Source organism: Periplaneta americana, chromosome 2 (genome assembly GCF_040183065.1).
Source record: "Periplaneta americana isolate PAMFEO1 chromosome 2, P.americana_PAMFEO1_priV1, whole genome shotgun sequence".
NCBI lineage: Eukaryota > Metazoa > Arthropoda > Insecta > Blattodea > Blattidae > Periplaneta > Periplaneta americana.
Window position 1 is genome coordinate 143,180,491 of NC_091118.1, and position 23,638 is coordinate 143,204,128.

Genomic DNA, 23,638 nt, shown 5'->3' on the forward strand with positions numbered 1-23,638 from the left:
GTATGTTAACATCAATAATTAATACGCTAAATAAAGTAGACATTACATAACGAACATAGCCGCATAAAAAGTTGAGTTTTTGAAAAAAAAAATGTTACTACTCTACTGTATTTTGATAAATTCCGTAAAAGTGATGATGAAACTGAAAATCGTAATATCGTATTTCCCTACAACATAAATGGATACACTACTTCTCTCTCTTCCTATACCTAGTAAAATGATTTGTTTACATATTGCACTAGTAACATCAAACTCCTGTAATGGAAGGGGGCAACAGTGTTTCCGAGTATAGCCAGGTTAATGTTAAAAATGTTGGTAAAAATAAAGTGATGTCCCTGTACAATGGCAGTTGACACTAGACATATATGTCAACAATATATGCCTAACTTGGAGTCAGGCCACAAAGGGAAACACTGATGGAGGAAGTTTCGATCCGGTGCTTTGGATTGAATTCGGCGTAGCTCAGTGGTCAGAGCGCTTGGTACGTAGAACCAAGGACCCGGGTTCGATTCCCGGCGCCGGAGCGAATTTTTCTCCTCAATATTAATTGTTAACATTACAGAGATTATTTTGTAGGACAAATTAATAGATCCATAATAAATCCATAATATTGTCAAAGTGATGTCATGCGTATCGTATGTTACTACCTGTCCATGTTGATTTCCTAAGTTGAATGAATGACGTCCATATTTGCACTCCTCCTCCTGTTTATATGCAGTCCGTTTTGATTCCGCTTTGCACTCCTTATGTTTACATACCGTCCGTGTTGCTTCCTCTTTGCTCTTCTCCTATTTATATGACGTCCATGTTGATTCCGCTTTGTATTAATGCTTCTGTTTACGTGACATCCGTGTTGATTCCGCTAAATATAAAAATGTGTGTGTATGTGTGTGTATATTCTTTAAATATCTTGCAGTCTCTGCTGTCTCCATTTTTCTCGGTTTTTAGTTTTTGCATTTTCCCCATGTTAAAAATCTATCTCCTACCGCAAAGTTTGAGCTAGCAGCATGAAATATTTTCCATGCGCCCTTCAATCTATATTAGAGATGTCAAAGCATCTGCACTGCGTGCTCTCAAGAACCCTCACAACATTTCCTTAAGAGCGTTGATTGTACTTTATCATGCTAAAAAATGAACCTTGTTGGATTTGTTTTGCTTGTAGTATGAGCATGCAGTGCAGGCGCTTTGAAATCCTTGAATGTATTAGTAGGATTTCAAAAAGACAAAAATAAAAAGTACAATCGTGGAAATTTTTTTCTCATTCCAGCTACAGCAATGTAATTATTTCTTTTAGGCAAAACTAATTAGCACGCTTAAAATTTGCATACAATTATTATTATTTTATTACTATTACTATTATTATTATTATTATTATTATTATTATTATTATTATTATTATTATTATTATTATTAATGACAGCATGCTGAAATTAATACTATCGGTAACATTTCAGTTAAAATAACTTTTGTATCCGAACATGAAAATATTGAAATTGTTATTTTTTATGAAACCAGTTAAAATGTGCAAATATTTTCCAATTGAGCTGAAATGTTATAAATATCATGTCAAATAATGTGTGCAAAAAATGAAAACTTAAGGTTCAATTTTTTATTTATTTATTTAATATACTTCTGTATACCTTTAAGTCATATAAATCTTATTGTTTTAGTTATGAAATACATGAAAGAAAGACTTTCGTTACGATTCGTCAAGATTTGTGCACCGACCTCCGGCGTGTAAAGCCAAGTTTTCCAGTCTTTGAACTTATACCAGAATTTCTTTCTTCTGAGAAATTATACAGGCTGAACTGTAAGCAATGTCATTAATTGTAAGGAGTGATTCTTTGTGATATTTCAAACAAAAAAAGTTAAATGCAATTTTGCTCATTTTTGTTTCCTTTTCGAGATAAAAATTGTTTTATATCAAATATTTCATAGCTTGTTTTGGGAAAGGAATTCCTAATATATTGTCAATTTAAGAGAATAGTGCCTTATGATTAGGGACCGGATTTTTATGTAATATCAAGGTGTGAAATATGTATATATTTGTGTAAGAAAAATAAGCTGAATATGTACAAAAACATGTAAAATTATGAAAATATTTAATATTAATATCTGGCAGGTATAGGATAGGTAAGACTCTCCAGTTGTGATTTCATAGAGTACCCGACTTTCTCACCGCACACTTGACACATTACTATTTTTCCATCTGTAGCGAAAGCTTCGTTCATCGCAATCCATGATTTTATTTTTGTCGTTCGGGTTGAAGATACAGGGGCCATTTTAGTTAAAAGCAGTAGATAAACTCACTTTTACTTTATCCTGTAAGTACTAAAACTAGAGAACTGAGTGAAATGAATGACGCAACAGTACTGCAAGCACTGTTTAGCTATACTGGATTAGGAGAAAATCAGAGGAGACGTGGGACACAAGCACTTTAGCTGTTCCCTGTAAGAAACAAAGTACCTACTAATATAATCCAAACTATAGGCATTTACAAACTGTTGTTTGAAAACTGACATTCCAAACTATAGGTATTTACAAACTGTTGTTTGAAAAGTGACATTCTTGTCTCATTCAGAAGGGTAGAATTATTCCAGACGAGAACCATACTTTCTAATGCTCGGAAAATCCCATTTTCAATAGGTCTACTAAATTTAAAGTAAAGAAGTCAAGCAATAATCTGAAAAGTTATTTGTTTTAATCTTTCAACATCTTTCCAGTTTGTTCCTTTTACAGCTTATTTTCAAAAGTCGGCTACTTTATTGCGGCTCATCTCAGACTTGACACGGGTTTTCTGAGGGTAGGTAAGGTTGCAAATTGCATGGGAACGGCTTGTTAGACGTGTGCAGAACATTTATAGTTCGAGACAAATCATGTCGTTCTTGTCCCACTCCACCGCATGAAGGCAACGCTACTTTCTGAGTGATTTTTACAATATTAGGTAGTTATATGAAAAAGGTTGCCTTTTCTTCACTCGTATTTACAATGGGCGGTATGGGGTGAGTGCCTCTATTACTTCCTGGAACTAAGGACGTTATGTTTCGTTCCGAAATATATCCTCTCTTGGGTAGGTAAAAAGGCTTTTTAAATTTGTACATTTGAAATCGTAAACTTCCCCAGCAGAAGTTTTTTTTTCCTTTTAGAGAAGTAAAAATGAATAAAAGCCTTAAATATTTAGAATTATGTCATACCAAGCCATAATATGTAATGTGGGGTAAATATGTAAAAATATGAAGTATCAAATTTTAATATATTAATGGTAATTGCAAGATACGCAAAGATTTGTTATTTATATACGGTTAGGTTGAAAGGGATATAATATGTAATTACATAAAAATCCGGTCCCTACTTATGATAATAAATAATTGAAAGAATTTTGGTTTTGTTCTTTAAATGTCCAGAAATTTGGTCCGAACAAATGTAACTTTTCGTTCTGCAAAGGAATTTCACAATGTTACATTTGTTCGGACTAAATTTCCGTACATTTAAAGGACAAAACTAAAATTATTTCAATCATATATTATCATAATATACACTAGTCTCTTAAATTAACTGAGCATATTGGTATATAAATCAATGGCTTTTACAAAACACATTATGAAATATTTCATATAAAATAATTTTTATCTCGAAAAAGATGTAAAAGCGAGCAACATTGTATTTAACTTTCTCGTTTGAAATATCTCAAAGAATAACCGCCTGAAATTAATGACATTACTTACGGTTCACCCTGTATACATGGAAATATATAAATGAGCCTAATGTGTGTGTATGTATGTATGTATACACACATTACTTTGCGAAGAACTGAGCGAGGCCTTATATGTATTGCAAGGATGTTCGAAAACTTGTTTGGTCCGAGGTCTGCTGTTTGAAAAACTTTTTGTTAACTCTCTACGCACGATAAGAGGGTTAGTTTGAGCATCATGTTAGAACGAAGCCCTTATCTGTTTAAAGGAAGGTACCCCACAGGATCTGAATGGGCTTTGCGAAAGACGTGAAATCCCAGGCGAATTGTAATCTAGCACACTATCCATTAGGCTACTTCGGGTCGGTCCCCTTGTTTTACGAAAGTCACTGTTACAGTCCCTCCTCTACAACCTTGCACAAAGACTGTCATTAACCATGAGAACGAAATAAGAAAAATCTGATGCACGAACTTCCTAACAACAATAACTTAAAATAACGTAGAATGTCAAAATAGTCTGTAAAGGGGAACGAATTTAAAATAATTTGAAAAGAAATAAGCCCAGACTAATTTAGAAAAGATTACGGAAGAAATGAAGCGAAACAAATTAGATTTACTTCGAAGGATGAAATGATGTACAAAAAGAGATCAGATAAAATGTTGACATGAATTAATTAAAATATAGATATTCTGAATAATATAATTGAAGAACTTCGTAATAATTGGATTCGAAGCATTGGAAGAATTCAAAAGACAAGAATAACAAAGTTAGCATTGGACTACAAGCTTAATGGAAATGAGACATAGACAGACTCATGGAAAGATGTAACGAAAAAATTGCGAAGAAGCAGACAAACGCCTAATCCCTGAAAGCCATGGAAGGAAAGGTATAAGGGAGGAATAAGTGTATTTACTTCTATTGCTCAATTGCTGGTATTGATGCGCTCAACAGTTAAAATGTAGCTCTGATCATAATTCAAACTCCATCACAAGTCTAGATCCTTGTTGCTCAGCAACGTGAAGCTTTGTCTTCTAATCTAGAGACAGGTATCGGAATAGTTAGGGCGATAACTTATATTACAAATATTGCATCGTGAATTTGTAGTGTTAGGTTGAAATTAGAATATTTATAGTACGGTCAACCCTGCCAAAAGCATTTCGTCGTTGTTCCTGCAATAACTCCTATGTGCAAAATATAAAAATTTTCAGTAGGAAGAAAAAACACATTTATTCATCCTATGGCAGCCGTATTTAGGAGATCGTGAATTCTTACATTTTCGAAACAAAGAAATATAATTACATATATAATATTCCATTATTTGCTGTATCACTATTTAAGTTATTTAATAGAGCAAAAATCTGAAAATCGATAAATATGTCACATAGGAGTTATTGCAGGAACAATGACGATTTAAACAATAGAAAAAGTGACTTATTGACAGACCGATCGAGCTGCTAGTATTTGCGATTGTCTAACCAAATGACTGAGTGAACGAATAGGCTTCAATATTACTGAATGGCTGAATGAGTGACAGAAAATGACTGAGTGAATTAATGAGTGACTGAGTGATGAAATTACGTAGTAAGTGAAGAGTGTTTCAATGAATGAATGAATCAATCAACGAATGAATGAAAGACAGTGTGACTAAATAAATTAGTGACTGAGTGACTGAATGCATGGGTACCTGAGTGATAATGAATGATGAACTACTAGGTATTCAAGTGAATGAATGACTGAGTGGCTGAATAAGTGACATTAAGTGACTTATTAAATAACTCAGTTTAGACTAAATGAATCAGTGAACTGAATGACAGAAAGCGATTCAGTGTGTGTTTCAGTGAATAAGTGTCAGAGTAAATGAATGGCTGAATAAGTAAGAGTGACTGGGCCTGTGGTTGAAATAATGGCTATATGGGTAAATGCTTGAGTGACTTAATTACAGAGAGGCTGATTGACAGACACTGAGTAGCTGAATCAATGAGAGAGTGAATGAGTGAATGTGATCGAGTGAATGAGTAGCTGAGTGACTAAATAAGTTACTGAGTGACTGAATAAGTAAGAGTGACGAAATGAGTGACTGAATAAGTGCTTCAGTAAGTGACAATATGACTAGAAATGTTTTAATGGAGCGGGAAATATTGTTTGTCTCCCAGCTGCAACCGGTAGACAGAAGAGTTTCGTAAAAACATAGCTACCTTAAAGGCACATTCACAATGAAAATTAAACATAACGTAAGCGTTAACTTAAGAATATAAACGTTATGGTAAAATCAAGAAGTCATACCATCATTCACGATGGGAACAAACATAACCGCAAACATACTTGGTAACCATGGAAACATAACAACGACGCCATTTCCTCATATTCTGTCATATACTTCAGCGCTCTACGATTGTGTTCTGCTTGCAAATCACGTAAGCATAAGCATGAAAGTTTGGAGTTTGCAAAATTCCATGTTAACGTCTTACGGCAATGTTTATGTCAATGCTTATGTGAATCATTGTGAATGATCCTATTTGGTAGCCTGGGCGCAAACTTCTGTGTTTATGTTACGGTTATGTTTAATTTTCATTGCGAATGGGCCTTAACTTTCAGTATGGCCACTGGATATAGCGTACAAAGCAAACATTGCGTACATATCGTAGCGCTGTGTGTTGCCTCAGCATAAACGAGTGACTAAGTGAGAAATTGTTCGAAGGAATGTCTAAGTCTCTATGTGAGTATGTGTGTGGCTGAATGTCGCTTAGATTGACTGAGTGAATGATTGAATGAGTACTGAATGGGTGAATGTGTCTGAGTAAGTGACTGAAGTAACTAAGCGAGAAATTGAGCGAATTAATGACTATGTAGATGAGAAAATGACTAATAATGGCTAAATGAGTTAGAGAGAGAGAGAGAGAGAGAGAGAGAGGAGGGGGTGACTAGCGGAGTTATTTATTGCAGGCATGAAGTTGAATAAAACTGAAAGGTAATATAAATGAAAATAATTATATGAAATAAATAAAACAACTAGTAATATGAAAGCTTTAAATGTAAATATAATTCTACTTCAGCCATACAGAAACATAAGAGGTAAAAAAAAGGTTTCTCGCCAACGTGAATCCGTTGTTTAGTATTTCGTCGTCGTTCCTGCAGTAACTCCCATGTGACATATTTATCGATTATCAGATTTTTGCTCTATTAAGTAACTTAAATAGTGATACAGCAAATAATAAAATCTGCTATATATTTTATATTTCTTTGTTTCGAAAATGTAAGAATTCACAGTCTCCTATTTACGACTGCCATAGGATGGATAAATGTGTTTTCTCTTCCTACTGAAAAAAAAAATATATTTTGCACATAGGAGTTATTGCAAGAACAACGACGATTTGTTGCACGATTTTTAATAGGTTATTTAACAACTACGTATTAACTGCTATGTTATCTAGTGTCGATCAAATTTGCGATAGCGAGATACTTGTTTTATTTCGCGAGATAAGGTGGACAATTCGCCATAGAATTACCTGACATTCTCCTTAGAATTGGGGAAAACTTAACCAAAAACCAACCAATTAAACAGTCCAACAGTAATTCAAACCCATGCTCAAGCGCAGCATTGGATCAATAGGAAAACGCGCTACCGTCTGAGCTACGCTGGTAACCTTTCTACTTTGGGTTAAGGAAACTATTCTTGCCATTATGAACAGTAAGTCTCGCTTCTTCTATATACCTGGTTTTATTTGAAAATCCTCGGAATAGAAACGGTGAAGGGGTCTACAAGGTCCAATCTTTGTAACAGATAATTATTCAACACGATAAGTTATAATTTAAGCATAAATACTATAAAGTTCCAGCATATAAATTAGTGACACAACCGAATTAATGATCTGAACAAAACAGAACGCTGTTCCCGACCATTAGTTGATAATACGCTGCAGTCTGTACTATACTAGCAATGTATTCGTGTCATAATTGTGAGCTGTGCTATTGCATGTTTTTAATTAATGCAGACGTGTTATTACATCAGACTTTCATACCAAGGGGAGTTTACTTAGAGTGCAATGACATTCCGCATGTTTTCAACATCCAGATATTTATTCATGTAATTACACACAAATTGACTTACAAATAAGTCAACAGTTTCTAATACATGGGTTCAGTAGCAGTTGACGTGAATTATATACATTATTTCTTCACACAAATGACAGCAGCAATTACTTACATGGTAAAATATAGAATTATCATTCTATGTACGAAAGTTGGTAGTTCTTAATTCTTATTTCGTTTCTACATTTCAGCTTTGATTTTTCGTATCTTTCTTTCCCTTTTCTTTCGTTTTCTTCTCCCTTTTTATTCTCTTCGCCGTTTCTTTTGTTTTCTACATATTTTTTTATGATTTTTCTGTATATTTACTAACCTTTGTTTCACTTTTCTTCAGTATTCTTTCCTCTTCCTTAATTTTTTTTCAATCCTTTCACATAATTTTCTTTTTTATTTAAAGTTCCTTCTCTTGTCTCAATTTTCTTACATAAAGTTTGTGGATTTACTGATTTCTGATTGTTTTACTTATCGTTAAATATGATTAGACCTGTGTTTTATTACATTATACAAGACTACCAGAAATTCATGCTTTAAATTTAATGGATGGTAGAAGACACAAAAACAAACATTCTTTGTCATATAACTTTGAATTGGCGTTGCGCTGTTAGCCCAATAGACAGCGTTAGAATCAGAAGTATTGTTTATTTAGCTGGAATGCTATCTTACATCCAGCCCGTTTCAACGGCAAAAACCTACCTGCACTTTCTCCAAGAAACCCTCTCCCCTTTACTGAAGGAAGTTCTTTTGACGATAAGACAACGCATTTTGTTGCAGCATGATTGCCACTCAGCATATTTTACAAATAATATTTATGTGTTCCTATAAAATGTATTTGCAGACAGGTGGATTGGCCGTAGGGGACCTATTACTTGGCCATCAAGATCTCCTGACCTTGCTTCGAGTTATTCTTATAGTGTTACATGGTTATGTTAGTGTACGCTACTCATGTACATGATGAGGACCTAAGAAACAAGATTCTGACCGTAGAGGACTCGATCCCTGAGATCTTTTGAGAGATTCCGGCAGACAATGGTTCGTCGCTATGAACTATGTTCAGTGTTCAATGGTGTTCACTTTGAGCACGTCCTTCAATTGAAGACCTCCCCGGAAAAAGGATGTAACATCAAATTATTGAAATATGCTTCTTAGATGGAAAAGGTAATCTTGAAGAATTCATTTATAACAATAAATTGTTGTATTAAATAGCTGAATTAACTTGTAACCTTGCTTAGCCAAATGGTTCTGCTAGAAAATATAGGCCTAATGAAATATCCTCCTAAAATTATTTTTATTTCCCCTCAAACATGAATTATAGATTTGTTGGTTACATCCTTATTCCCGAGGAGGTTTCCAATTGTGCAGACGGTGGAAGTTGTCTGATAAAATATGTCTGACTTTTGTACCATCCATAAAATTTTGCACTGACTTATGGGACACCCGGTCGTTTTGCCGCAGTCAGGATGACATCCTGGAGGGCTTCGGTGCCTCTTATGCAGACTTACTATTAAGTCGTCTAGAATTCACTACCACCGCCACCTACGTATCTTTTGACAAACCGTGACTAACACCCGTAATGGCGTATGGCTGATTCGGCATCACGCAAACACAGGAGATGCCCCAAAGCCGAATTGTGATGAGTATTTGGTGAAATGAAGAGGAGGAAACAGGAGAACACCGAAAGAAACCCTCAAACCTTGGTTGTTTTCACCAAAAATACAATTCCACACCGCCGAGATTTGAACTCAGGTCCACAATCGTTTCAGGCTTGCGATTGTGAAAAGCACCCACTTACTGTAGGGACATATTGGTATGATTGAAATTAATGTTTAGAGTGACATTATTAATACTGTAAATCTAAAATGTATTCCATCCTCATAACTCGTCCAGACTTGGCCTAAAATTTATAACTTGAGTCATGTATGTACTGGGGTTAATGACTAGGGGTGCTATTCATAGACATTTCGCTAGCCCGGGCTACGAGCGTGCTAAACAGGATTCATATCATATCATATCATATCATATCATATCATATCATATCATATCATATCATATCATATCATATCATATCATATCATATCATATCATATCATATCGCTGACACTGGTTTATGAATAAGAAAAATGTTAGTTCGCTGATCATCCACCGAAAGCCCGCGCTAAGAATGTCTATGAATACGGCCCTAAAAGATTATCTGTCAAAGTCCAAAGGCAGGTCACCGCACTGGCCACGGCGTGGGTACGCCATCGAGTAGACGCGAATCACGCGGATTTCAAGATCACCGTACCGTCACTGGCGCGAGCCGATAAAACGGCGAGACGATCGTTGGAGAAGCATGATTATTATCAGTGTTGCCAAATCAGCGGTTTTGTAGCTAAATCAGGTGTTTTCAGGACTGTGGTCAGCTACAGAATTTTACCATCCGCGGCTAGCTATTTATTTGGCGTTTTTTTTTATGATTCCAGGCAGAGATGATATTTTTAAGTTTTTTTCTGTAAAGATGTTATAATTTTTTTATATGTACTTCCGGACAATGTTAGTTCATCATAAACCAGAATTCATTATGGTGCGAGTATACAGTATCAACGTTTTATGTGAACTCGATTTGGTGCAACCACGTCCATTTCCTGCTTCAACCATTGTTGTACAAATAAAGTTATTCGTTAACCTCTTAATCTAATGTATGCATTGTTTTTGTAAATGAATTGATGTACTTAATCATAAAGAATACATAATGAATTGATTATTATTTTCAATTTTATGATATATGATATATTATTTAATTTATCATTCCCCATTATAGTTTATGTAACACATATGCTTAAAACTTAAAAACTTAAAACTAGACTCATTGTTAGCAGGCACGTCTCCAGCTCAGTATGAAATCAGATTTCGAACCGACTGGTGTGACTGTGAATGTGATTATTTCCGAAGTGTCCAGTATATTCTTGATCTACTTCATTCAATTTTGAAGAAATATGCCGCATAAAAGTCCATACGTACAAAAGTTTAGAGATGAGTGAAAAAAATGAATGTGTTGAAAGATTGAGTGGAAGAAGTTGCCGGTGATAGTTCGAAAGCTCGGTGTAAATGGTGTAAGCAAAATATTCAGATTTAATTACCCATGCTGATAATTATACACACAAAAAGAGTAGCGAGTGTTTTTCTGTTGTTCGACAACATAATATTGCATTCACAAGCTTCTGGATAGAGATGAATGTTATTTCAATTTCCAGAGTAGACTATCATAAATATTAGAATTTTTTTTTTAATTTGAAACCTAAAATTCTCCAGTTCCTAAAACTATATAGTTTGTATTTCAAATTTGGAAACAGTGTGTTAAGAAAAATCTGGAGTTTTTAAACTTCATTTTAGCGGTTTTGTTAAGCTTGTGCAGCGGTAAATGGAATTCTGAGTTGGCAACACTGATTATTATTATAATAGCTCTGCAGTCAGCAGAAGTGCTGGGGAGGGCGACGAGTGGCCCACGTGGCAACGAGTAATCATCATCATCTTCATTTCATCACTTGTACTACGCCTTGTATTTCAAGATGGATTAATAAAATTAAGTATTGGCAGCCCTTGGATGTTTAAAAAGACTTAGGTCTTTTACTAACCCACCTACAACTCACTCCAATAGAAGTTATTCCAACAAAGTTCATCACACCGTGAATGAAACCCTGATCCTCTGGAAATGTTGTGAGAAACGCTATCATTTAAACTACAGAAGAGAAATGTAGTTCCATATCCGTGAAATAAGAAGGCGAAGAGAAACAAAAGAGGAAATTTGCCTTCGAGTGAAAGAATGTATCAGTTCATTCGACAAGAAAGAACGTTTAAAATTCCATCTTCAACAGTGGCATGGATTTATAACGTTACCTATTGTGTGTGCTACATTGCAGGCTTGAATGACATCCTTAGCTTCAAATCCGTACGTCATCTTTTCTTCTTCTCATGTATCGAATTCACTACTCACGGCTCACAATAATGAGAACCATATGCTTATCTTAACCGTCATCTCTCAATTAATTGCTTACCAGAGGCCTGAGCTCTAGTCTCCCCCTCTGTAGTGTTTCCTGGTGCAACTTTCCTTTAACTGATTTTGCTGCAAGCTGAAGCTATTGTTAATTGCTAACTTCCTTACATAGCTTCCAGCCAACATCTCCATTGTATTACGTACCATCATTTATTATTTCATCGGAAGCCCATTGCTGTGTTATTGTCCTGCAGATCTAAATAGTTTCATCTTGATTTTATGTAACTCATTACGAGAGAACGGATTTCTAGTTCCTTACCTATTTTGTTTGCTACATCCAAAACGTATGTTATTCATATATCTTTACGTTTCATGTACACAGGATCCCCCTATTAAAATTCTATGAAACCTAAACCGCCTAAATGAACATCAACTCCTATAAATGCCTAAAAATAATGTTTGTGCCTGGGAAACGCCTTTTAGTATTTTTGCATATATTTAAAATAAATATACAGGTACTAAAAATGTGTGTGTGTGTGTGTGTGTGTGTGTGTGTGTGTGTGTGTGTGTGTGTGTGTGTGTGTGTGACTAATGCCTACCTACTTCACTTGCGTGATTCGGGTTTCGCATACTGCAGATAGCAGGCTGGACTGTGACACATTTTCAAATTGCACACCACTTCGGCGGGCCACGTTATGCATGATGGGTATCTGTGAAGACTGATGTCGTGTATTAGGGTGAGTGTATATTAAGTGTTCGTGGAAGTGTAGTGTAGAGAATGAGTGAGGATGATGATGGTGAGCAAGGGAGAAGGGGAAACCCGGTGCCGGGCCGGGTAGTCTGTAGGCAGACACGCTCCCACAGAGGTAACTCGGCGGACGGACTATAAAAGTGGTATTTGAAATATGCATTAAAAAATCTGCTACAAACACTGGTATGGCAAATTCGTTCCATATTGGTTTTAGAAGGGGAGGAAAGGAGATTGTGCCTAATTTTCTAGAGCCAAAGTTCGTTCGGAAAAGTCCATCCTGGCATAAAAGGGGTGGTAGGTTGTTCAGGTCGGGCAAGTACTTACAAATTAGTTTTCGCATCAGTGCACCCCCGTTATTCGAAACGAAACTGTCCAATCAGCAATCGGTTCTTTCACTGTCTGCATTTGAATTTTCAGTTCAGTAGCACTTATTGTCAGCACCACTTCTTTGTACATAAATTCCACCTAAACTGGAATATTTATCGTATTTTTTTTCAATTATTAATTTTATTGTTGATTTTATATAAATTCCTGAAAGTCCTAAACTGGATTTTATAAAGACCTAAATCTTTCTTTTTTAGCAACTAGAAATCTCGTTGTATACAGAATGTAAATTAAGTGTACGCAATAAATATATGCATATAATGCAATATTTTAATACCGAATAAAATGTTTCACATTCATACATAATGTCAACTGCTCTGCTACGGAAACATTAGGATCTATAAAAGGTAGTTCACGAAAGGAAAATCGGTTCTCAAAAGTGACATTTTCTCAATTTAGGTTTTAAGTGTTTCTCAACAACTCACCTCTTTTATATGTTGCAAATGATAATGAAACTCATATTTTATTTTCTTACACTACCATTTAAAATAGCCTATACATAAATATGATATCTTTACTATGCAGTCAAATCAGAAAATAAATTCTTGTTCTTTAGACAATAGAATGTTTTTGTAGCAGCAGCAGCAGCAGCAGCAGTAGTAGTAGTAGTAGTAGTAGTAGTAGTAGTAGTAGTAGTAGTAGTAGCAGCAGTAGTAGCAGTAGCAGCAGTAGCAGTAACAGTAGCAGTAGCAGTAGTAATAATAGTACACAGCGTTTAGCTCACGTAAATTTCTTCAGTCATTTACAGTGCCTGGTTATTACTCGACCAAAGCGAGTGGAGCCGTGGGCGTAATGTGAACTATCGCAATGCGGTATTACGAACGCAGGAGCAGTAGCACCACGGCTCCGAGCTGCAGGACTCCACTGGTCTTGGTCGACTAATACATTAATAGAATCATCTACAAACAACTTTTCAAATACTTTATTTTATAATTCTACATTGACTGCAATTTTATATTGGAAAATACAACTATATTACCTCCACTACATTTTCATTAGGCCTACACATTTCTAACACTATATATATTTTTTCATCTTACAAAATGACAGCGCTGTTTATTTAACCCTTTCCGCTTGAATGAGTACATTTGGAATTATAATCTCTGACTCATATGATTTGTCTGATGATTCCATTTGGTATCCTCTGAAGTAGTTTCGTTCTTTACCGACAGAGTACAGCACCAACCAGTTCCTTGACAAGCTGTTATTACGAAAAGGATTGCTTTGTTTTGTTTTCTTTTCTTTTTGTTTCCCCATGTTCTTAGGTCAAAATACAAGATAGATGCGAGGAAAAAATTGTTTCTCTCACAAAAACAATCCAATTCAGAAAGGGTTAAGTCCATATGGAGTTAAATTTTATGGGTCCTCTTTTTGTTTTAATAATATCCTCAGTTCTACGTGACATACTCTAAATCACTTAGATTGTAGTAAAATGTTTAGGCATTTCCCTTTTCACCACTCTCCACAAATTCTCGATTGGATTCAAATCGAGAGCACTTCCGGGCCAAGATAAAAGAGGGATGTTTTTTGACAGAAAGGTTTACACACTTTTAACAGTGTAACAAGGTACCCCATGATGCATAACTGTCAGTTTGTAATCTGAAAATGTAAATATTGATCCATTTTTTTTTTCAAAATGTAGTGGAGATAAGTTGTGTGTATATATATATATATATATATATATATATATATATATATATATATATATATATATATAATTGCAGTAAATGTAGAATAAAAAAATTATTGAAAAATTGTAGATAATTTTACTAATATGGCCAGATACTGTATAGGCACAGTCTAGTATATACAATCACGAAGCTTTAGTTGTTGAGAGTACTAGGAACAATAGACTGTGCCGGTACTATTTCACATTGTCTGTGATGAGGCGATAGTAGCGATCCTAGTGGTTAGCAACTATCTACGGATGCATATTTCCTACGTATTGAGCTTCGTGACTGTTTATATTAGACTGTGGTATAGGTTTCATTAAGGCAACAGTCGTACATAAGTTTAATGAAAAGAAATCACCTGCATAGGGTTCAATGCTCTATCGACAGAGATGAAACCCAGCGAGTGGCTACAGTAACTTATAAATATTTTCAAAATATGTGAAATTTGCATTAGAGAAGATCGTCTACAATTGCGGTACATATTATAATGTAAGCTAATAAATTAAATCTCTAATTTAATGTACAAATGGACATAATTTAAAAAATAATAATCACCATCAGGATCAAGAAAAAAGTACACATCGCTGTGAGGGTGCTGTGTATAGGTCATTCGTTATCTCGTGAAACCAAAATTGAAGGGTTGATAGGAAAAACAACCCATGTCAAAAAAAAGACTTTTTTCGGGGGAGCGAAAAAACATTATATCTCGTTATGTAAAAAGGATAAGAAACTTAAAGTATAGGTATAAATACCCCAATGCTTTATAAATATATTGCTTGTATTTTAAGTATACACAGATTCCACATGACTTTAGCTTTCCATTAGTACCAATATCTCATTTTCGGCTAAAACTGACATGGGTTGTTTTTCCTATCAACCCTTCAATTGTATGCGTGCGCCGTTGCTCATAGCCTAGATCATATATGTAACAGATATGTCGGGGTTATAGGCTTTGAGGTTAACAACTTTTGTCAGGTTTACTACGCTGCCATCTAGTTGTTACATAAGGAGTCACGTCATAATACCCATTTGAATTGCATTAGCGACTGTGCTGCTATCTCGTGTTCGTTTACGGCGGACGGGTGGCGATCCTGGCGGTTGTTCTCTTCAAAGTGCTGTCGATTTTAACGTAGCGAGGAGTTATCTGTTACATATATGATCTAGGCTCATAGTAAGAATCTTATGATGGTGTTAACCAGGTCGCTGGCTACAAGTGGAAGTGTAGCGAGGGAAGAAAACTTCTGAGTCCATTTTTTTCTTCCCCTCACGCGCAAGTAGGTTTCACGAGATAACGATAATTAAATAACATGTATTATTATTATTACTATTATTATTATTATTATTATTATTATTATTATTATTACGTTAAGACTCGTTCTCTCCAACAATCGATTCTGTAGACCTATAGGCCATTCGTTATCGATTCTATCAATACTACATATTGTGTAAAATATTTTGCGGAAAAGCTGATGTCACCGCTTAGTTCTAAAACAAACCACGTCTATTCCTTTCCTGTTCCACTTATAAATGATTGAAACTAAATATATGTGTATAGTAAACACGTTATTATGTTTAGAAATGAAGCTTTTAGTTTCCTGAAGCAAGGGTATCGTAAATTGAGTTATGGGACATCAAAGCAAGGCACTGCTGAGTAATAAATTCTATGCAGGTACATAGCTACGAGATTAATATCGCAAGGAGAAGTTTCCATTTAAAGCGTGGGATCATTCTGACGTCCGTTGATACAACCACTCAATCAACACGAAGGGAGGGAGCAGACAGGGCATTTCAACTTGATTTATTTAAATGGGCGTAAGACCCGTATAATTACTTTCCTCCTTGATGTTATACAAGTCTTAAAATCAATGAGAAACAAACACAAAACACGCCTGAAACCATTTTCACTAACGTATCCCATTCTAGGACTGGTAACTAGATTTCTACAAGCTACTCAACTTTGTTAAGTAGCTTGTATACTGTCTGGCAAGCCTACACAAACAAATACACATACATACAAATTAGAGATGAACGAAACTAACTGCCGCTCTCGCTCGCTGTGTTCGCTGCATTTGTCTTTCGAGTCTCGTCTCGTCATTCTCGTGCGCTTCGAGTCTCGCTCATCATTCTCGAAATAGCATTTGGTCGGCGTGGAAAGATTTCGTAACTTTGAATAACATACATCATTGAAATAAATAACATTATAAATGTTTAAATGAGACAAAAAGACAAAACAGAACCAGAAATGTTAGGCCTACCTATGGTTATATAAATAGAAAAAAAAAACAATTCTCAAATAAATTTGCATTTCTAAGAAACATAAAACATAACGTTAATATCTTTTTACTTGAGATTGCACACTTGATCTCAAACACATGAAAAGAAAATTCCTAGGCTTTTAATAAGGGCCTAGTAATTAAATGTAGTTTGGGGAACGTGTTATTATACACTGAAAGGTAGAGATGATGTTTCAAATAGGCTACTTGATTGTTTATATATATATAACAAATGCCAAAGTAGATACAAGTTCAGTCAGGTATAAACAACTGTGGCGATTCAAGGCTGCTTGACGTTCGGGACTTCGGGAGTGATCAATCTCGGTGTCTCGAAACACTCACAAGTAGTCTATATGTCATCGACGAGACGTATAGAACATTGTCGTGCTGGTTTTCGACTTTGCGGGCGCTGTTAGTCTTGCTTTCTCGATCGTTGTTCATCTCTAACACAAAATACAATCTTATACGTTATCTTATGTGAGATTGTCCCTGATATAATTACGGGGGAAGGGCAAACGTCTTCCACTGCTTTCATAATTTTGAAGAAAAACACAAGCCATATGTATAAACTTAGACAAAAAATAGCCGGCTTCCATACGTCTGGATGCAAACAACTGAACAACTATACAACTATGGCATTCACCACGACGAATTAGACTGCGTGCTCTCCCACCAACAGCATTTGCATCACAGCTTCTCCATCTCTTTTAAATTTATACATTATATTTAACATTTAACATAGTTAATATCAAACTGTACAAATTTAATTTTAATGATACGATCTAATGAGAATACTTAGCCTTTAATTGTATAAGGTTAATATCATGCTGTGCTCCTTGTCTTATATACACACGAAAATCTAACATCAGTGTTCAGCTTTACCATGTACAGTTTACCTCAAGAGGCACGAAATTTATATAATTTTAAATGCCAGTACGTGCATTACTTACCATGTTATTAATTGCTAGATCAACTTATCACCTATTTTTAAATATTGTTTGCATCTTATGCACCTGAAGATGACTTTTTAAAGTCGAAAATATTAGTGACTTCGTACTAAATATTGTGATGTAACAGATTATCTGACCTCACAAATTGAAAAGTGTATTTGACTGAAAACTTATTATTATTATTATTATTATTATTATTATTATTATATATAATTATTAATTTTGTACTGTAGTTCTATTTTCAACTGTGAGGTTCTGTCCGATACTTTGTCTAGCTCCTTAAATTCCACCGTTTCAGACTGAATTCGAAACCGCGAACTACATGACTAATGATAAACCTAAGTAGGTCATCAACGATTAATTTATCATAATGTATTCATTTTTGTATAGTAGGCTAATCAGAGTGAAAAGTATCACACAGTCACTCCAGAATACACGAACAGAACTACTTCAATAAGATTATTTTTTTTTACAATATTTAGTGCCCTCCCTTCCATTAGGAGAGACCAATTTCACCTGTTACTAAGATTTGCTTATTTGATTAGTTAAACAGGTTACTAATCTACTTATCGAAAGTTTTCATTCTTTTGGTAATGTTTAATCCAGGTCTGAGGAATCGAAACATCTTTCTGAGTCGAAAGAAACTTGAGTGAAGTTGAGACAGGAAGGAGATTTTGGAGGAGACGGAGTAGGAAATCAATTTTGGGCTGAGATAATTGAATATAATTTTTCATAGAGAGTGATTCCGATGCAATTTTGAGAGGAGAGGAGTCGGGTGCAATTCCAAGTTGAGACGGAATCGGATGCAATTCTCAATGGAGACGGAGTCGGATGCAATTCTCAGTGGAGGCGGAATCGGACGCAATTCTCAATGGAGACGGAGTCGGATGAAATTCTCAGTGGAGGCGGAATCGGACGCAATTCTCAATGGAGACGGAGTCGGATGCAATTCTCAGTGGGGACGAGGTCGAACGTAATTCTCAGTGGAGACGGAGTGGAATGCAATTCTCAGTGTAGACGGAGTAAGATGCAATTTTCGAAGGAGGCGGAGTCGGACGCTTTTCTGAGTGGACATGGAGTCGGACGCAAATGTCAGAGGAAACGAAGTCGGACTTAATTCTCAATTGGACACAATTCTGAGTGGAAACGGAGAATTTTCGGAAACAATTCTAAATGGACACGGAGTCAGATTCAATTCTGGGTAGTGGCGGAATCGGAAGCAATTTTGAATAGAACACAACCGGAAGAGTTGGAACGGAATAGGAAGCAGTTTTAAGTTGAGTTGGATTCTAAAGTTCTGGATGAAATCAGAGGCTGAATCAATAAAATGTTTTTGCTATTGATGAAGATAACGACAAAATACTGACGAAGCCGTTGATGGTGCTCATAGTGATGATGTTGATAAGGATCATTTTAATCATGTTTATATTGAAAATGTTGATTATATTTTTAGCACCGATGTTAATGATGACCATGATAGCCACATTTAAGTAATGTACCTACATATTGACTTGAATATTACATGCAAAATTGCATACTGTAACGTTGAAAACTCAATATTATCAATTCAAGACTTTCATTCTGCAAGATGTAACTATATATATATATATATATATATATATATATATATATATATATATATATATATATATATATATATAATTAGAACTGGTAATGGAGATTACGGGAAAACGGCTGAACGAATTTTCATGAATGAACCGTCATTTTGAAGCTTGGCATCCAAGGATATTCAGAAAAATAGTAACTTTCAGTGAAGCGTTAGTTTTCCTACATAATTTTCCTATTTTCCAAAGTACATCTTTCGTCAGTTTTGAGAACTAATTGCATTTCAGAATAAAACAAAACACACACTACAATAAACAATAGGCTATTACACGAAGGCCATGACCTGCAGAATTGCTGACATATTTATAGCTCAAATTCAATTGGCTATTAAAAACTTCAAGACTTACTAAAAATAATTTATTGGTCTGATTCTGCGGTGTGTAATTTTCTGAGTGCAATTGTGTATTGCATATTGAAATCTACAAAACTTGAGGTGGTTTGATGACATTATTACCATTAGAAATGAAACAGTATTTTAGTTAATGCCAAGATGTGACTTTTTCATTAATGTTACATATTAATGCTATATTGATGATATGAAAGTGAAACGTTTTGGAGTTTTTAAGTAGATGTAGAGAATATCTTAAATTAGTTCTCCATTTCTATAATTTACTGAGTGGCGGCTTATAACTACAAAACTTATGTAAGATAATAATGTTGTTATTAAAAATCAAATATTTTTATAGTTATGAATCAAGTGGGGTTGGGTCTTTTTCATATACTTAATGGCGGTGTGGTATAGATATCTAACTTATATGCGTCATTCTCTTCAGTATTGGCTCGAGAGAGCGCAAAAGTTACAGTTCCTAAGGTAAGACCAAAAGGTATTGCTTACTAATAAAATAAGAAGCCTACAAAATTATGTAGTCTCCCGATCATTTCAGCAAGATCTCTTAGCAGGATAAAATGATTTTACCCTCTACATTTCAAGCTCTACATGCAGCAGCTATACCAAGATGCTATATTTATTGTTCGAAAGCATACCAAACCTCACATTTTTTAACTTTCACCTAGAATCCACAATGACCTGAAATAGCTATTGCTTTAAGCCTACTCCCACATGAAAAACCCACTGATCATCCTGACATTGTTACTTGCGTTTTCGCGTTGAAACTAAAAAACTGATGGTGGATAGGTTCAAGAAGAAGTATTTGGCATAAAAATCCATTCAGAGAGAGTATGTTTCATCATTACGGAAGCAAATAACTTTCAAAATGTCTGGTATTCTTCACTGAAAATAAATCTTAAAAATTTTTATGTGAACGTCTAATGAACTTAGTTTGCAGCATTTTTTGCACAAGCCACTAGTTTTATATAAACACCAAATTTAGGTGATGTGCAGAAAAAAATAAAGTAAGGAGAGGAAACGTAACCAGTCCGTCTCCACTTTGTCGTGATGTATATTCAGCAATAGCCGAGTGACATGAAAAAGTGGTTTGCATTTGCAATTCTTGTAGGATTTTTTTCTCGATTCTGAGAAAGTGCGAAGTGGGATAAGAAAAATAGCTTCAGAATCTTGTAGCTGTACCATCGCCACTGAGAGCCTCGAAGCAATACGGAAATATCGAGAACGAAACACGTTTAAACACTTCGTTTCAAGATGCCATTCTCCGTGGTAGAGTGCTCACCATGTCTGCTGTGCTATTAGATTCAAGGTTCGCGTTCTCAAATCCCGCCTAGGGCGATGAAATTTTAAGGCTGATAAAAATCTCGAGCATGATTTCCTACGGAGGAAGAGTATAATCTGAAAGTTCCATTAAATAAATTTTCGGCGTGTAAAAGAATAAGAAATAACAAAGAAAATATCGACACCTTGAAAACGCCATCTTCTTGTATGTTTCACATGTTTCATAATAATTCGCTAATGTATGATAACATCAATGAATATGTGGTTTGTAGTTTAATTTTTGTAACTGTTACGTAAGACACATGAGTAACTCTATACTAAAAAAAAGAGTTTACTGCTTTTCATATAAGAGAAATGTTGGTCTCGTCTTGCTAGTATTAGGACGCTAGTCTTTCATTCAGGCAGCCTGCGTTCGATTTCCTGTCTGGTTCTAAAGTCTATGGTAGACAAAGTAGATGTTATAGAGGTTTTTTTCTGAGAGTACTGCTATTTCCCCACTTTCATTCCACTAACACTGTCCAAATTCCACTTATTTCATCTATTATATTTATTTTTTTAGTTGCTTATTTAACGACGCTGTATCAACTACGAGGTTATTTAGCATCGATGAGATTGGTGATAGCGAGATGGTATTTGGCGATATGAGGCCGAGAATTCGTCATAGATTACCTGGCATTCACCTTACGGTTGGGAAAAACCTCGGAAAAAACCCAATCAGGTAATCAGCCCAAGCGGGGATCGAACCCGCAACCGAGCGCAACTTCAGACCGACAGACAAGCGCCTTAACCGACTGAGCCACGCCGGTGGCTATATTGATGGTGTTGAACAGCAACCTCGTATGTCAAAATACACAATTTTACAGGAGAGCGAAAAAAAAAAACATTTTAATGTCTAGATCATGGATGAAAAACTGTGCCACAATTGAAGCACACACGTCATAAGCCGAAACACGTAACTCATCCCTTCTCTTCAACCCTCGTGTCATTGTACGGTAGGGGGAGAAGACAAGAGAGAACAGTGTGTTTGCCAAAAGTCACACACACACGTCATTGAAGGCTCCGACCTTGTGGATGGGGGAATGAACTCTTTCCCCAGACTTCCACCCCTCTCTTCTCCAGTTCTGCAACCCTGGTCTAGATAAGGAACAAATATCTGACATAAGAAGGTATTTAAATACCTTCTTATAAACATACCTTCTTGTAAAGTTCGTATCCATGCCTGGACATAAGATGTGTTTGCAGAAGATTGGAAAATATTTTTTTATAGAGATAAAGTGAAATCTCATTTTGTTATTTTTTTACTTACGAGGTTGCAGTACAACACCATCATCGATATGCAATAATTAAAAAATAGGCTAGGGTGAAGTCTTGGAAACAGCACTAGCAATACGCCGTGGGAATCTTCAGTTCTCGTCTGAGTACAAGACCTGTCTCTGGCGGGGTTAAGACTGAATGGTTCACCTGTCAGCGTCTGATTCACAAACGCAACCCATGAAGATTTAAAACAATCATGACATATACGAGTAAAAGAAGCGCACGATGGAACATTTTAATCACAAGTGCATAGATCAAAAGCCAGTCCAAGCCAATACAATGTACAGTTGAAGTTAATGTAATTATTAATTGTTCATAATGGGATTCTAAGTGTACTACTTGTTTATCAAGTAAGCAATGCCACAAACGATAAATTGAGTGGGATCTACGAAAGTTATAAAAAAATCTATGCCATAATGGACATCTACTCACGCATATACAGAGTGATTCAAAACCTCTGCGACAAAGTATGAAAGTTGATAGATCTAACACTAAGAAACCCATTTTGTTAAACAACCTATGTGTTTTGAAGAGTCATTTCGAAGTTCCCATTAAAAATGTTCTTACGCGGGCGTACGTCAATGTATGCGAATTTGTGTACCCCTCTTTGTTTGTTGAGATGTTTGTAAGAGAAGAGAAGGGTTGTGCTGTTTGTTTACGTGTAATGTTCAATACCTTTTCCTTTCAGTTCAGTGTACGCCTAATCATCAATTGAGAATGGATGTCTACTCAGTCTTCCACCAATGCGCAGTAGACGAAGAGACCCATCGTCTCGAAGGCGCTGATAAAGTCGAGCAAACATTGTGTGGTGAGGGTGATTTCTGTTTTGAAACTGTTGTTGATACATGTGGAGAGCTCTTCTTCCGTTTCCGCGATCCTCTCCGTAACACATTACTATGTCGGGTAACTCGGGAAAAGTGTAGACATTCGTTCTCAATTGATGATTAGACTGAACTGAAAGAAAAAGGTATTGAACATTAAACGTAAACAAACAACAACAACCGTTCTCGTCGCTTACAAACATGTCAATAAACAAACAGGAGTGCACACATTCGCATACATTGACACCTGCCCGCGCAAAAACATTTTCAACGGTAACTTCGAAACGACGCACAGTGTACAATTTTCCCAATCTAGGTGGACAAAAATAAAATTTCATGTTCTTTAACATTTGGAGAATGTTGTGAGAAATACTTTTTACTGTTTTATCAGCGGCAAGCTATGTTTAGAACGATACGAACAATGAGTTCTTCCTAGCACTTCTAGCTCCTGTTCAGCCGTAGATAAAGAGG

General features: G+C 35.6%; 1 protein-coding gene across 1 annotated transcript in view; it reads right to left on the reverse strand.

Moving 5' to 3' along the window:
- The window catches only part of LOC138694630 (mucin-2-like), a 198,323-nt gene that overhangs the window by 84,837 nt on the left and 89,848 nt on the right, over positions 1 to 23,638 (reverse strand). The window lies entirely within an intron of this gene.